Source organism: Amia ocellicauda, chromosome 10 (assembly GCF_036373705.1).
Source record: "Amia ocellicauda isolate fAmiCal2 chromosome 10, fAmiCal2.hap1, whole genome shotgun sequence".
NCBI lineage: Eukaryota > Metazoa > Chordata > Actinopteri > Amiiformes > Amiidae > Amia > Amia ocellicauda.
This window is the reverse complement of record NC_089859.1, coordinates 37,045,826-37,063,321: the sequence shown is the minus strand read 5'-3', so window position 1 is coordinate 37,063,321 and position 17,496 is coordinate 37,045,826. Positions and strand designations below refer to the sequence as shown.

Below are 17,496 nucleotides of genomic sequence, written 5' to 3'. Positions count from 1 at the left end.
TATTTTTACAAGAATAATCTGTGTTGTTCTACCTGACTGATATTGTTACTCGGAATGACATACTGTGAGATTTCATATGGAATGATATCTAAAGATTGTCTCAGCAACAAAGATGTACTTAAACACTCATTCTGTATTTAACTGAGAGTGAGAGTCACTAAATGTATAATTTTTTGGGAATTAACAGTAAATAATCAGAAGTGAGCAGTCACTTTGATGTGATACAATTACACTCAAGGCACAGGCTATTTGATAAAACAGTAGCAGTAAAACATTTTAAGATTTAAAAATCATTAACTTAATCATTTTCAGCACATGAACAATTTTTTGGTTATACAGGAAACACGTAAACATATGCCATTTTAAAAGAAAGTCAACCGTAACAACAGTGTTGTTACTCATTTATGACATGTCAATTCAATTCAATTAATTAACATTTCAACAGATTAAAATGTATATTGAACGTTTTGATATCACAACATTTTAAATTTATAGGAATTGTGCAATTTTTGAACTTGGATTTATATATTCTCTTAAAACTTGCAAATGGCTTCTTGGCATAAACATAAATTAAAACAAAACAATAATGACCATGTTGCCATCTTGTTTGTTATTTAAGGACATCCACACATACTAAATTTACATTAAAACTATAGAAATAATGTTGTAAATATGTTATTGTGTTGTTAATACAACATGACAATGTAAAATTGATGCCTACATGCTTAAAAATATTCCTAAACACAATACAATTATAAGCAAGTTACTCCAGATACCAAGTGACATTGTTGGATAACAGAAAGTAATCCTTTTCCGGTATGACAAAATACAAGTTTTAACTTATGAATCAGGCAATTATTTGACCACTAATGTAAATGTATTACTTTGAACTACAACTATTCAATGTCATCTTTTACATTAAATATACTTTTTGTTTTTAAAACAATATTGTAAATGCTTTTTAAGTGTTGTCCAGTATGACACAGAATTTTGTACCCTAGTGTACCAGTGATCGAAAAGGTCAAATTATCAAAATTTTAGGATAGACTTACTAAACTTTCTGCACAGCCTGGGGGTCCTTGATAATTTTCTGAATGAAGCAATGTTCTGTCACATGGCTAGCAAAATGCAGTCTGATGTAAAAATGATCTTGAATGTCTGTTCTCCAGAATGACAATGGAAGAAATCCCAATATGGGGAATAAAGTTTTCTCATGTAAAAATTAAATTAAATTCAGAATCTTTGCAATATTTTTATACATTAATGGAAGCACTCACACAATTATGCCCAACTGTTAGGTCTAAGATTGTATAGTTTTTTTTAATGTATTTTTGTAACATTTTTGAATTTTCATTTTAGGTGTGGACAGTTATCCAGCTCCTAAAATTTTAAATACCCATGAAAAATACTCCTATCAGTGAATAAAGATAGGAGTGTTGAGACATATTATGCAGTTTTAATACAATTAAATTAGAAGTGAAAACATTGCAAAACCAGAAATCTACGTGTTTACAGAACATTTAAAAAAATAAATTAATGTTTATCCAAAATTCAAATTTTTAAATATTCAAAAAAAATACATATATATGACCACCAATTTTCAAATTTTAAATTTTTCCTGAACTTTCAGAAAATTGAATTGATAAATGTTATATGGACCGACCAGGTCCATATAAGTAAAGCATCTGTGATTTTTCTGTGCCATTCTATAATTTTAGTAACTTTTAATACTTAAAGGTTTAACCTTCATCAAAACCATGGCTGCTGTTGTCACGGTCGTTTGGAGACAGGGCACTTGACCCAGGTGCGGAGAGTGGTAGAATGTTCGATCAAGCAAGGGGTCATGGGCCAGCAACAGGAACAATGGAGTCAGACAAGAGACGTGGTCAAACAGGGCAGGCAATAGGTCAGGCGATCAGGCAAACAGAATAACAAAGGGAATCCAGGAATCGGTAATCAGGAAGGCAGGCAAAAGGTCAAAACACTAAAGTAGTCAGAACAATGGGTAGAGTGCTCACAGGGAGAACATCACAGCTGTAAATACCCCAAAGGAGAGTTTAAGAATGTTGACATTTCAAAACTTACCAAATAGCATACAAGACTACATCTACAATAGCACGTGATAAGTCTTTCCTGCAGCAGATAGGGTGACAATTACATTCAGTAGTAGGTTGACTGTATGGCTCCCTGTTCACCACCACAAGATGGGATGGGATATTAAATTAGACTTAAAATTAAAAGACATTAATATTTCAATCAGACATTATTTATACCATTTGCAAATCAAGTCCCACAGATCTCAAAAGGACAGGGGTTGCTGAACTCCATATCAAGCACAGCTAGGATGCACATACTAAGGGAAAGATATGCAAGTTAATGTTCACGGGACAGAACTTACACATCTGACAACAATGTAGTTTTTATTGTCCCAATGTTGGATCTATTATTGTACACTTTGTCTGGTCTGTAAGTAATGTGTCTGTGTGTTTCTGTGTGTGGGTGTGGGTGTGTGCATTCATTTATTTTGAAAGTGGGTTAATAAGGGGCGAGGAGCAGGGAAAAATGTACAGATCACTCATAGGGACAAATAGTAGGGAAATTTTAAAGTATGGAGCAAATGTGGGAGAGGAAGTAAATTAAACAATTGTTAATGATGTTTGTATTCAGTATTATTTTCTTTCTCAGGGTCTTCAAATCCTAGTTGGCATAGTGAACTTTGGACTTGGCATTGTTTTGACAATATCCTCAACGTCTTTGGTAACAATACTCAGAGTGCCTTTTGCCATGGGTTTCTTGGTAAGCCTGATTCCACTGTTTTAAATTCTGTATATGAAATGAATGATCATAAACGTTATGTACTTTTCAAACACTGATTTTAACTCCCAAGTGAAAAATAAGGCATGGATTCCCCATAACCCAGTCTGCCCTATTTCAACCTTGCAAATCTATTCTTTCTCAAAACTAACTTTTTGAAGATTGGTGTTTTAATATTATCCTGCAATATATAGATGCACATCTCTTTTTCCCTACCAGTTTGTGGTCTCTGGAATTTTCTCAGCCTTGGTACAGAGGTTTCCCAGAACACTTCCAGTGAGTAACAAAATCCATATTTTTATTTACACATCAGCTCTGTTGAATTTTGATGTGTTGCTTTTCTATTTTCTACAATGAGGAGATGTTGTCATCAATGAGATGATTTCCTTTGGTCTGATGAATATATAATAAGAAAGTTACATTTCACACAAACTCTGATTGGGGCTTCTGATTTCTTTCTGGCAAAATCTCAAAATGTACATATCTAACTGATTATTTGATCATGACATGACACACATCACTATTCTCAGTTTTTTTTCCTAATCACACCAATCAAGCAGATCTAGCTATCTATGAACTTACCCTGACAAACAAGATTAGAATAAATGTTTTAGTTTTTTTCAAGTCCCATCTTAAGGAGTATTTTGCAAACACTAATACAAGCATACCTGGCAATGTTTTCTTTGTGCAGATCTGTTTTGTGATGAATATTGTGAGTTTTGTGGTTGGTTGTCTTGGAATTTTGGTGTCCTCAGTGGATTTGTCATTTTGGAGCACATATAATCCCCATCGAAAGTTGAATGTAAGAATTCATATTTTTTTCATGTATTGCTCACTTCTCCTTGTAGCATTTATATTGCATGTAGAGTTAGTATTTTCATCTTGTCTTTAAAATGTTGTGAGAATATTATATATTTTCTTAAATGTGCTTATATGCATAACTATAGATACTTATCCCAAGAGTTTACTGAATCATTAGCACACACAAAGGGGATTTGATGTCTGGACCCCTTTACACCTAATTTGCATTGTTACAACTGCAAAACACAGTCTTATTCAATAATATTTTGGGATAATCAGATTAGGACACAATATGTACATGTAAAATGACCAGGATTGGTCAACCAACACAAGTTTAAGATTTGTTTACCGTCCAGTAAAAAAAGTTACAAAGTGCACTTTGTAAGGAATGTGTTCACTCTTTACAATAAGGTACCATGATTCCTCTTGAATTAATATATGAATACCACAGGATAAACACATGTCATGCACTTCATCTGAGTTCTTATGTTAATCACATGTATTACGGGGTTAGGGTAAGTCAGATAATGTCCATGATGTATTAATGTTTAAATCCTATGGTATTCATATATTCATTCAAGAGCAATTACGGTACCTTATTGTAAAGTGTTACTAGAAATGCATTAAAGTGCAGTAATATCTGCATTAAAATAACTTCTAAATATTTTTATAGATTCTCTACAGTGGCAAAGTTACAAACACAAAGTTCCACTAAATAAAAGTAAATAAAGCACTGCATTATAAATGTATTAAGCATTCTATTTTTACAGGAATGTACTGCAGAAATAAAGGCTCTTATACTGTGCCTATCTGTGCTGGAAATATGTGTTACAGCGCCCTTGTTGTATTGGGTACGTGCAGAAATGCACCACATTAATGCAAAACAATGGTGAGTAATCCATAATTCCTCTGGGGTGGTTTAATATTATCAGTTTTTCCAAGCATACAAAATGTACAATAACGAGGAGTGTGTACCTGTACCAGTTTTTGTATTTAGTCATAGTCTTAGTCAGGTCGACCATGAGATATAATTACATTTAGTCATACACTTTCCTTTTTTTTTTAAGTCGACTAAAGTCTTTTCTTTGTTTTAGTCAACTAAAATTACATTAGTTTTAGTCACATTTTAGTCATGCTATTTAATTTCATTATATTGACATAAAACCTGCATACATTTAATTCGGTTTTAGTAATTTGGAATATTAAACAAACTACGTTAATTTATTTTTTACCTTTATAATTGTGATGTTCTCACTAGTCCTCTGTCACTACATTCTGCCCTATGAGCATTTAGTTTAATTGACCCTCTTCCCCCCATTACTTACACTGTAATTACACAGTAACAAGAGTGAATTGACCATTTGGTTTATGTATAGTTAAAGATTAAATACTAGTATTGATGATGTAATTATAGCACAAGCTTACATACAACAAGTAGTAATCCTCATCCTCGACGCTTTAAACGGGTGTTTCCACACCTCTGTGAAGTTGGCACCCCATGTGTTCAGAATATGAAAAAAAATATATGCATTCGTTTGTGCTGCATTTGTGCAAAATCATTGTTTGTGCTGGTATGGTTCCCAAGATATTAAAGATTATATTTTATGAGCGGTGATGTCACTCAGCACCCCATCAATGTCCAAATCGCACCAAAATAGTCTCTTTCATTTGTGCTACATTTGTGCTGGTTTGTACAGTTAAAAGAAACATTTGTGCTATTTTATTTCTAGATTTATAAAAGTGATGTATTAATGTTAGTACATGAATATTGAAACTAATATAGTTATAAGCACCCAAAGATTACTTTTTTGCTTATAACTCTGTAACTACAAAGGCTAGAGGCAAGTGTCTTATTATGGAAACACTGGAGATTCAGAAAATAACCAGAGTTAATAAAGAAATCAAAAAAGTGAAGAAAAACAAAAGCGATTATATGAAAAAAGTGATTTTATGGTTACTTTTTTAGTGCTCCAGGCAGACTTTTGACACTAGACAGTGAAACTTCAAAGTGTTATGAGCCATTTATATTAGACTACCAACAGCCGAAATAACTATATACAACTATAACTATGCCCAGCCTAAGCCTCAGTCTGTCGTAAGAGACCTCGCCCGCGGTCTCCGCCGCCTTGCACCCTCACTACAGCCCGCGGCTGCAGCTGTAGGAGGTCTCGCTCTTCCAGTTTACTGGATTGAGCTCTGCTGCACTCACTCATCCGTGCAGTGGTTCTGGTGTGTTAAGCCCCGCTTCAGCTGGTGGTTTTTCTACCGTGAGCCCTCCAGATCCCGAACAGCGCGGCGCCCCGTGTCCCCGGTACCCCCCTGGCACACGTGGTGCGACTAGGCTTGTACGGCCCGAGGAGTAACACTTCGGCGGTGCTTGGTGTTACTCCTCGGGACCTCCCGTGTTGTTGCCACAAAAGAAAAGGCACAACTTGGTAGAAGTGTTCCCTGGTTTTTTAACCCAGCGCCCCAGTGCAGTAGCGTGTGGTCGGCGTGTAGTGCCCCTTCCCCACTGTGTTGTGTTGCGTTGCCGGTGAAACCGGCTGCCGGTGTGCCTTTGGTGCCCGCGCTGACCAGAGCACTCGCTGCATGCGCACGTCGCAGTGCACGAGCGTGGTACTGACGGTATGGAGAGACCCCGTTCCTCCTCCCGTCCCCGCCGCTGTGCCACGTGTGGCCACCGCATGCTACTGGCTTGGAGTGATGACTTGATCTGATCTGCCCCCTCTGTCCAGGACCGGACCAGGGGAGCGGAGCAACTGTCGCCCCCCCCATCCTGGCACGTGCATGGGAGCACGCGGGTTCCCAGTCACATCCTGGAAGCCAGCGTCGCCGCCGTGACGTCAAGCTCTCCACTTCTCCAAACGAGGGTGGGGCTTTGGTGGATTCTGCTTTCCACCTAGCCCTTAGCCCCTCTGTCTCCTCTGTCAGGCCAGTGACTGCTGGGGCTTCTGTCCCACCGCTGGCTGTGACAATTAAGGGACAGAGAGGGAGGCACAACCCACTACCCACTACCAGGCACCACAAACCAAAGGCAGGTCCAGAACAGTTGAACTTGTCCGCTCTTTATTAAGTTGAGCGTGGACAACTGCTCCTGTTGTTAGCGAGGGCACTCGTTCTTCGCTATGTATATAGTTCCTTTGCCAGCAGTCTGTGGCCCCACCCTAGCTATGCTAGATGTGCTGGAGGCCATTGCTGCGGTGTCCAGCGGAAGGCACTTGAGTTGGTTCTTGTTGGTCCACTGTGTATATAGTTCCATTATTAATAATTGAGACTGCACCCTGTGCTTATATGGTGTGGTCTTGGTATTGGCCCCGCTCCTAGCCCTGCTAGTAGAGCAGGAGGCCGCTATTACTAGGCTTCACGGTAGGCACAAGGTCTTGTTGCCCGTGGATACAACCCACGCTTATTTCTTCTCAGTTCAGCGTGACTGCAGTCTTCACGTCTGGGCAGCCCAGATGTGGTCCAAGGGGCCCCTGTCATAGAGTTGGTACGGCTCCTAGTAGGTTCGCCTCGGGGCAGGCTCTCTTACCAGCTCGCTGCCTCCTCCCTTGCAATGGTTTGGTTATACTGTAACCCCTCCCCCTTGGGCAGTGCTTCTGACTCGAAAGATAACGATAGGTTGTGTATGCAACCCCAGTTATCTGAGAAAAGAAGCACTGCCCAAGGGTTGCAAGGTTGCACGCAAGTTCGAGCTCCCAGCAAAAAGAGGAAGTGCAGATGTCACCTTTTATACAAACAGGAAGCGGAAGGGTCCTGTTTGAGTGACGGGCACAAGGGCCAATGGCAGCTTTGATAGACAAAAGTCTTCGATGCGTTCCAGCGATGCGCGCTGAAAACCCCTCACCCTTGGGCAGTGCTTCTTTTCTCAGATAACCGGGGTTGAATACGCAACCTATCGTTTTATAAATCTTTTTAATGACTTTACATTTACAAATCTGAATATAGGTCATAACATGTTTCACATCTGTCCCATTAGAGGCTTGAATATTGTCTCATAATTGTCACACTATATGACGTATAACCTCAAAATTTCTTGTGGGACAACCTGCTATAGGTATCTACCAACACACCAGATTTGGTGAGTTTCTATTATGATATTTTAATTTCATGGTCGTTTGAAATTTATGGACAAAAAATATAAATTGATTTGGTCATACCAGACATGTTATTTAATGAGTCCACTTGCTTTTAACAAATCTGATAGAGGACCAAGCCAAGGTCATGCGTGCAAAGTTTTACTTCAGTCCGGCTAACAGTTTCAGAGAAGATGATTGAATATTTTTGACCAATCCAATATGGCTGCCAAACCATGTGACGGATCGACTTGTCTTGAATTGGGCACATTGATTAGCATTGTAGACAGTTATGACAGCAATTTGGAAGAGGGGGTGGCAGAAGTTTAAGAAGAGGATGTTGATGTGAGGGGGTGAAGGTACAGATTAAGACATTTCAGCTAGTCAGTCTTAATGTCAGAATCCCCTTTTAAACCCAAATATCATAACTGACACAAAAGACAACCGCTAAGATTAAGAAATACACAGAAGTAGTAGTCCAACACGGCAAACCTGACCGGTTGATTTCTTAGCACATACGCATTTAAAATCAATATAAAGTATGCAATTAAATATTACTGGTAGTAATAAAAACAATAATAAGTACATTTGAAGATGCTTTTATATTTATTCAACAGTTTTGTTTTGTTTTTGTTGTTTTGCCAAGTTTCTGGACAGGTGCACTCCTTGCAAAACTGATTATATATCTTGAATAGTCTGTGGATTTTTGTATTTCAAAAAGAACATTCTGGGGATTTGTATATATTATTTTTTTAAGTGTTTTTGTTTAGTATTCTTTTTTACTTGTATATAGTTATTCTGGCTGTTGGTAGGCTGTAATTCCTGTTCTGGAGGTCAGATTTGAGTTCTTCTTTTTACACAAGTTCATAAGACTTTGAAGTTTCACTGCCCAGTGTCAAAAGTCTGCCTGGAGCACTAAAAAAGTGTTATATTGACCATAAAATCACTTTTTTCTTATAAGCGCTTTTGTTTTTCTTCACTTTTTTGATTTCTTTATTAACTCTGGTGCGGTAAACACAATTATTTATATTATTTTCTCAATCTCCAGTTTGTGCTGAGTGTTTCCATATAAGACACTAGCCCTTGTAGTTACAGAGTTATAAGTAAAAATATGACAACAGTAAAATCAGGCAAAAATGGGGGAGGACCTCAGAGAGTTTTAAAAGCCGGGTTAATTTTGAAAATAATGTTGTTTTGAAAAAAAAAATGGAGTCTTAGGTTTCTTTGCTAATGCAAAATTCCTTATTCATTCCAAAAAATAAGCGAATTATAGAAAGAATGAAAATCTTCAATGTCATGTGTCTTGTGATACACAGTGAGGGAAAAAAGTATTTGATCCCCTGCTGATTTTTAATGGTAGGTGTATTTTAATAGTGAGAGACAGAATAACAACAAAAATGCATTTCAAAAAAGTTACAAATTGATTTGCATGTTAATGACGGAAATAAGTATTTGACCCTTTCGACTTAGTACTTGGTGGCAAAACCCTTGTTGGCAATCACAGAGGTCAGACATTTCTTGTAGTTGGCCACCAGGTTTGCACACATCTCAGGAGGGATTTTGTCCCACTCCTCTTTGCAGATCCTCTCCAAGTCATTACGGTTTTGAGGCTGACGTTTGGCAACTCGAACCTTCAGCTCCCTCCACAGGTTTTCTATGGGATTAAGGTCTGGAGACTGGCTAGGCCACTCCAGGACCTTAATGCGTCTTCTTGAGCCACTCCTTTGTTGCCTTGGCTGTGTGTTTTAGGTCATTGTCATGCTGGAATACCCATCCATGACCCATTTTCAATGCCCTGGCTGAGTGAAGGAGGTTCTCACCCAAGATTTGACGGTACATGGCCCCGTCCATCGTCCCTTTGATACGGTGCAGTTGTCCTGTCCCCTTAGCAGAAAAACACCCCCAAAGCATAATGTTTCCACCTCCATGTTTGACGGTGGGGATGGTGTTCTTGGGGTCATTCCTCCTCCTCCAAACATGGTGAGTTGAGTTGATGCCAAAGAGCTCGATTTTGGTCTCATCTGACCACAACACTTTCACCCAGAATCATTCAGATGTTCATTGGCAAACTTCAGATGGGCCTGTACATGTGCTTTCTTGAGCAGGGGGACCTTGCGGGCGCTGCAGGATTTCAGTCCTTCACAGCGTAGTGTGTTACCAATTGTTTTCTTGGTGACTTTGGTCCTAGCTGATCATTAACAAGATCCTCCCGTGTAGTTCTGGGCTGATTCCTCACCGTTCTCATGATCATTGAAACTCCATGAGGTGAGATCTTGCATGGAGCCCCAGACCGAGGGAGACTGACAGTTATTTTGTGTTTCTTCCATTTGCGAATAATCGCACCAACTGTTGTCACCTTCTCACCAAGCTGCTTGGTGATGGTCTTGTAGCCCATTCCAGCCTTGTGTAGGTCTACAATCTTGTCCCTGACATCCTTGGACAGCTCTTTGGTCTTGGCCATGGTGGAGAGTTTGGAATCTGATTGATTGATTGCTTCTGTGGACAGGTGTCTTTAATACAGGTAACGAGTTGAGATTAGGAGCACTCCCTTTAAGAGAGTGCTCCTAATCTCAGCTCGTTACCTGTATAAAAGACACCTGGGAGCCAGAAATCTTGCTGATTGATAGGGGATCAAATACTTATTTCACTCATTAACATGCAAATCAATTTATACATTTTTGTGAAATGCGTTTTTCTGGATTTTTGTGTTGTTATTCTGTCTCTCACTGTTAAAATACACCTACTATTAAAATTATAGCCTGATCATTTCTTTGTCAGTGGGCAAACGTACAAAATCAGCAGGGGATCAAATACTTTTTTCCGTCACTGTATAGGTTTCATGATGTTATGACCATTATATTTATGTAGGAAAAATTAAGTAATTTGCAGCACTATACCAAGCGCTGTGAATATTGTGAGACGGCTGTAGTCCTGAAGCATAGAGTGGTCGCTGTGAGGATAGTGCTCTGATGGTTAATAGACGCCTAAAGGCAGTAAATTTACATCAAGGATTTTTTGTAATTGAATTTTTCGAGTTACTAGATGAAACGTGACAGCCCTAGTTCTATGACAATTGTCTTCACAACATATACATTTATCTTTGATGGTACCAAAACCAATTTTTTGTAGTATACACTCACCTAAAGGATTATTAGGAACACCTGTTCAATTTCTCATTAATGCAATTATCTAACCAACCAATCACATGGCAGTTGCTTCAATGCATTTAGGGGTGTGGTCCTGGTCAAGACAATCTCCTGAACTCCAAACTGAATGTCTGAATGGGAAAGAAAGGTGATTTAAACAATTTTGAGCGTGGCATGGTTGTTGGTGCCAGACGGGCCGGTCTGAGTATTTCACAATCTGCTCAGTTACTGGGAATTTCACGCACAACCATTTCTAGGGTTTACAAAGAATGGTGTGAAAAGGGAAAAACATCCAGTATGTGGCAGTCCTGTGGGCGAAAATGCCTTGTTGATGCTAGAGGTCAGAGGAGAATGGGCCGACTGATTCAAGCTGATAGAAGAGCAACTTTGACTGAAATAACCACTCGTTACAACCGAGGTATGCAGCAAAGCATTTGTGAAGCCACAACATGTACAACCTTGAGGCGGATGGGCTACAACAGCAGAAGACCCCACCGGGTACCACTCATCTCCACTACAAATAGGAAAAAGAGGCTACAATTTGCACAAGCTCACCAAAATTGGACAGTTGAAGACTGGAAAAATGTTGCCTGGTCTGATGAGTCTCGATTTCTGTTGAGACATTCAGATGGTAGAGTCAGAATTTGGTGTAAATAGAATGAGAACATGGATCCATCATGCCTTGTTACCACTGTGCAGGCTGGTGGTGGTGGTGTAATGGTGTGGGGGATGTTTTCTTGGCACACTTTAGGCCCCTTAGTGCCAATTGGGCATCGTTTAAATGCCACGGCCTACCTGAGCATTGTTTCTGACCATGTCCATCCCTTTATGACCACCATGTACCCATCCTCTGATGGCTACTTCCAGCAGGATAATGCACCATGTCACAAAGGTCGAATCATTTCAAATTGGTTTCTTGAACATGACAATGAGTTCACTGTACTAAACTGGCCCCCCCAGTCACCATATCTCAACCCAATAGAGCATTAAGATTAAGAAATACACAGAAGTAGTAGTCCAACACGGCAAACCTGACCGGTTGATTTCTTAGCACATACGCATTTAAAATCAATATAAAGTATGCAATTAAATATTACTGGTAGTAATAAAAACAATAATAAGTACATTTGAAGATGCTTTTATATTTATTCAACAGTTTTGTTTTGTTTTTGTTGTTTTGCCAAGTTTCTGGACAGGTGCACTCCTTGCAAAACTGATTATATATCTTGAATAGTCTGTGGATTTTTGTATTTCAAAAAGAACATTCTGGGGATTTGTATATATTATTTTTTTAAGTGTTTTTGTTTAGTATTCTTTTTTACTTGTATATAGTTATTCTGGCTGTTGGTAGGCTGTAATTCCTGTTCTGGAGGTCAGATTTGAGTTCTTCTTTTTACACAAGTTCATAAGACTTTGAAGTTTCACTGCCCAGTGTCAAAAGTCTGCCTGGAGCACTAAAAAAGTGTTATATTGACCATAAAATCACTTTTTTCTTATAAGCGCTTTTGTTTTTCTTCACTTTTTTGATTTCTTTATTAACTCTGGTGCGGTAAACACAATTATTTATATTATTTTCTCAATCTCCAGTTTGTGCTGAGTGTTTCCATATAAGACACTAGCCCTTGTAGTTACAGAGTTATAAGTAAAAATATGACAACAGTAAAATCAGGCAAAAATGGGGGAGGACCTCAGAGAGTTTTAAAAGCCGGGTTAATTTTGAAAATAATGTTGTTTTGAAAAAAAAAATGGAGTCTTAGGTTTCTTTGCTAATGCAAAATTCCTTATTCATTCCAAAAAATAAGCGAATTATAGAAAGAATGAAAATCTTCAATGTCATGTGTCTTGTGATACACAGTGAGGGAAAAAAGTATTTGATCCCCTGCTGATTTTTAATGGTAGGTGTATTTTAATAGTGAGAGACAGAATAACAACAAAAATGCATTTCAAAAAAGTTACAAATTGATTTGCATGTTAATGACGGAAATAAGTATTTGACCCTTTCGACTTAGTACTTGGTGGCAAAACCCTTGTTGGCAATCACAGAGGTCAGACATTTCTTGTAGTTGGCCACCAGGTTTGCACACATCTCAGGAGGGATTTTGTCCCACTCCTCTTTGCAGATCCTCTCCAAGTCATTACGGTTTTGAGGCTGACGTTTGGCAACTCGAACCTTCAGCTCCCTCCACAGGTTTTCTATGGGATTAAGGTCTGGAGACTGGCTAGGCCACTCCAGGACCTTAATGCGTCTTCTTGAGCCACTCCTTTGTTGCCTTGGCTGTGTGTTTTAGGTCATTGTCATGCTGGAATACCCATCCATGACCCATTTTCAATGCCCTGGCTGAGTGAAGGAGGTTCTCACCCAAGATTTGACGGTACATGGCCCCGTCCATCGTCCCTTTGATACGGTGCAGTTGTCCTGTCCCCTTAGCAGAAAAACACCCCCAAAGCATAATGTTTCCACCTCCATGTTTGACGGTGGGGATGGTGTTCTTGGGGTCATTCCTCCTCCTCCAAACATGGTGAGTTGAGTTGATGCCAAAGAGCTCGATTTTGGTCTCATCTGACCACAACACTTTCACCCAGAATCATTCAGATGTTCATTGGCAAACTTCAGATGGGCCTGTACATGTGCTTTCTTGAGCAGGGGGACCTTGCGGGCGCTGCAGGATTTCAGTCCTTCACAGCGTAGTGTGTTACCAATTGTTTTCTTGGTGACTTTGGTCCTAGCTGATCATTAACAAGATCCTCCCGTGTAGTTCTGGGCTGATTCCTCACCGTTCTCATGATCATTGAAACTCCATGAGGTGAGATCTTGCATGGAGCCCCAGACCGAGGGAGACTGACAGTTATTTTGTGTTTCTTCCATTTGCGAATAATCGCACCAACTGTTGTCACCTTCTCACCAAGCTGCTTGGTGATGGTCTTGTAGCCCATTCCAGCCTTGTGTAGGTCTACAATCTTGTCCCTGACATCCTTGGACAGCTCTTTGGTCTTGGCCATGGTGGAGAGTTTGGAATCTGATTGATTGATTGCTTCTGTGGACAGGTGTCTTTAATACAGGTAACGAGTTGAGATTAGGAGCACTCCCTTTAAGAGAGTGCTCCTAATCTCAGCTCGTTACCTGTATAAAAGACACCTGGGAGCCAGAAATCTTGCTGATTGATAGGGGATCAAATACTTATTTCACTCATTAACATGCAAATCAATTTATACATTTTTGTGAAATGCGTTTTTCTGGATTTTTGTGTTGTTATTCTGTCTCTCACTGTTAAAATACACCTACTATTAAAATTATAGCCTGATCATTTCTTTGTCAGTGGGCAAACGTACAAAATCAGCAGGGGATCAAATACTTTTTTCCGTCACTGTATAGGTTTCATGATGTTATGACCATTATATTTATGTAGGAAAAATTAAGTAATTTGCAGCACTATACCAAGCGCTGTGAATATTGTGAGACGGCTGTAGTCCTGAAGCATAGAGTGGTCGCTGTGAGGATAGTGCTCTGATGGTTAATAGACGCCTAAAGGCAGTAAATTTACATCAAGGATTTTTTGTAATTGAATTTTTCGAGTTACTAGATGAAACGTGACAGCCCTAGTTCTATGACAATTGTCTTCACAACATATACATTTATCTTTGATGGTACCAAAACCAATTTTTTGTAGTATACACTCACCTAAAGGATTATTAGGAACACCTGTTCAATTTCTCATTAATGCAATTATCTAACCAACCAATCACATGGCAGTTGCTTCAATGCATTTAGGGGTGTGGTCCTGGTCAAGACAATCTCCTGAACTCCAAACTGAATGTCTGAATGGGAAAGAAAGGTGATTTAAACAATTTTGAGCGTGGCATGGTTGTTGGTGCCAGACGGGCCGGTCTGAGTATTTCACAATCTGCTCAGTTACTGGGAATTTCACGCACAACCATTTCTAGGGTTTACAAAGAATGGTGTGAAAAGGGAAAAACATCCAGTATGTGGCAGTCCTGTGGGCGAAAATGCCTTGTTGATGCTAGAGGTCAGAGGAGAATGGGCCAACTGATTCAAGCTGATAGAAGAGCAACTTTGACTGAAATAACCACTCGTTACAACCGAGGTATGCAGCAAAGCATTTGTGAAGCCACAACATGTACAACCTTGAGGCGGATGGGCTACAACAGCAGAAGACCCCACCGGGTACCACTCATCTCCACTACAAATAGGAAAAAGAGGCTACAATTTGCACAAGCTCACCAAAATTGGACAGTTGAAGACTGGAAAAATGTTGCCTGGTCTGATGAGTCTCGATTTCTGTTGAGACATTCAGATGGTAGAGTCAGAATTTGGTGTAAATAGAATGAGAACATGGATCCATCATGCCTTGTTACCACTGTGCAGGCTGGTGGTGGTGGTGTAATGGTGTGGGGGATGTTTTCTTGGCACACTTTAGGCCCCTTAGTGCCAATTGGGCATCGTTTAAATGCCACGGCCTACCTGAGCATTGTTTCTGACCATGTCCATCCCTTTATGACCACCATGTACCCATCCTCTGATGGCTACTTCCAGCAGGATAATGCACCATGTCACAAAGGTCGAATCATTTCAAATTGGTTTCTTGAACATGACAATGAGTTCACTGTACTAAACTGGCCCCCCCAGTCACCATATCTCAACCCAATAGAGCATCTTTGGGATGTGGTGGAACGGGAGCTTCGTGCCCTGGATGTGCATCCCACAAATCTCCATCAACTGCAAGATGCTATCCTATCAATATGGGCCAACATTTCTAAAGAATGCTTTCAGCACCTTGTTGAATCAATGCCACATAGAATTAAGGCAGTTCTGAAGGCGAAAGGGGTCAAACACAGTATTAGTATGGTGTTCCTAATAATCCTTTAGGTGAGTGTACATACTATAATGCCTTATGGTTAGTAATATTCTGTTATTTTACATTTCCATACTGTATATTAATATAACTCTGTTTTCTGCTTTACAGATCTAATTATCATCTGCTTACTGTGAATTGATCTTCTTCCTTCCTTACACAACCTATTAAGAATTATTCAAGTGGTGCATGTGCCTATTGTATTAACCTTTGAACTCCCTGGCACATGCGTCTGGCAGTAACGACGTAGTAATCTACCTAGAGCACAAGTATATATATATCCATTCAATTTTCCACACATCCACATTAAGTACCATCCAGCTGTGCTCTGAAACTCTGAAACTGTACATATTTTACAAAAAATCTGTGCTGTACCCAACTGTACCCATTCTGCTGTACCCATTTTATACCCACTGTGCTGTACCCATTGAACTACCAATTTTTTACCCATTAAACTACCTATTTTGTACCCAGTAAACTACCCATTTTGTATCCATTGAACTACACATTCTGTTATACCTATTCAACTGTACCCATTGAACAACAAACAAGTCATGCCAAAGAAAGGGAAAAGGTCTGGAAAAAAAAGGAATGGTAAAATGTCTGATTCTCAGTCACTTTCTAAATCGACACCAAAGCCAAAGGAGAGCTTTCTTTCCTCAATCAGTCAAACTTCCAATACCATAGATTCAGCCAAAGATGTGTCCCTTCAGTATCTGAATCATACCACCAAGGAAATATTAAATACCAAGCTGTATCTATAGGTTATAAGTGCACCTGTAATACACTCACATGTTTGGCTCTCAATGAAAAAGGTGTCCAATCTGCAAGCCTTGACAAAGTTATTGACTATGGTGATACACTGTACCATAAAATTAGAAAGGAACTTATCAGAAAGAAAAAGGTTTTGTCATTGTGAATCTTACAACAGATGAACTTCCACAAACTTTTCAACTTGGAGCAGGTACATACACACTAAATCACCATCAAAATGTGGCTTGCTGAAAGGCACTGTGACAAACCACAACACAGAATTTCATAACCTTGAAAAGGCCTTAGAGTGTTTTACAGCAAATGAAAATCAGGATTTACTATTTGCAGGTGGTTACTGCATTGTTATATTCAGAAAGATTGATGGAGAGTATGGATTCTTTGACTCGCATTCTAGAAATGCACATGGTTTAGCTACTCCAAATGGTTCTGCTATAAGGATTACTTGCCCAAATTTGGAAGATTTGGTTAAAAGTCTGTACTTGCTTTACCAAAGCTTGAGATTATCTGATGACTCACAGTATGAGCTTGTGATTGTCTCCAGTAGGTATGCACATGATGCCCAGTACAGAGACAAGAAAAAACAGGCCGTATCCACTAGGTATGCACATGACACCCTGTACAGGCAGAGTAAAGCACTGGCTGTCACCACTATATATGCTCATGATGCCAAATTTAGAGCTGTATGAAAACAGGCTATCACCATGAGATACAAGCATTATGAACACTTCCGCAGAACACAGAGGAAGTATATTGTTAACAACTGTACTATTGATGAGCACTTCAGGAACAGACACAAACAGATATGTGCAATGCAGATTCTGAGAAAATACAGGTAGACTATTCAACCTGTGTGAAATACTAGAGATGTGCCGTATCGGTATCGGTCCGATACAGGCCAAAAACACTGGATCGGATATCGGAAATAATAGATGTTGTAATCCGATACGATCCACTGACAAATCTAGCCTTAAACGTCGCCTTAAAGGGGAACTCCACTGAAAATCCATAATTTCT

At 39.4% G+C, this 17,496-nt stretch overlaps 1 long non-coding RNA gene across 1 annotated transcript; it reads left to right on the top strand.

Moving 5' to 3' along the window:
• The first annotated feature begins 3,032 nt into the window (after nt 1-3,032).
• On the top strand, nt 3,033-16,092 carry LOC136759641 (uncharacterized). Its single transcript, XR_010820086.1, has 4 exons — nt 3,033-3,090; nt 3,506-3,616; nt 4,386-4,504; nt 15,820-16,092. It is a non-coding gene; the product is annotated as an uncharacterized LOC136759641 (long non-coding RNA).
• The last annotated feature ends 1,404 nt before the right edge of the window (nt 16,093-17,496 follow it).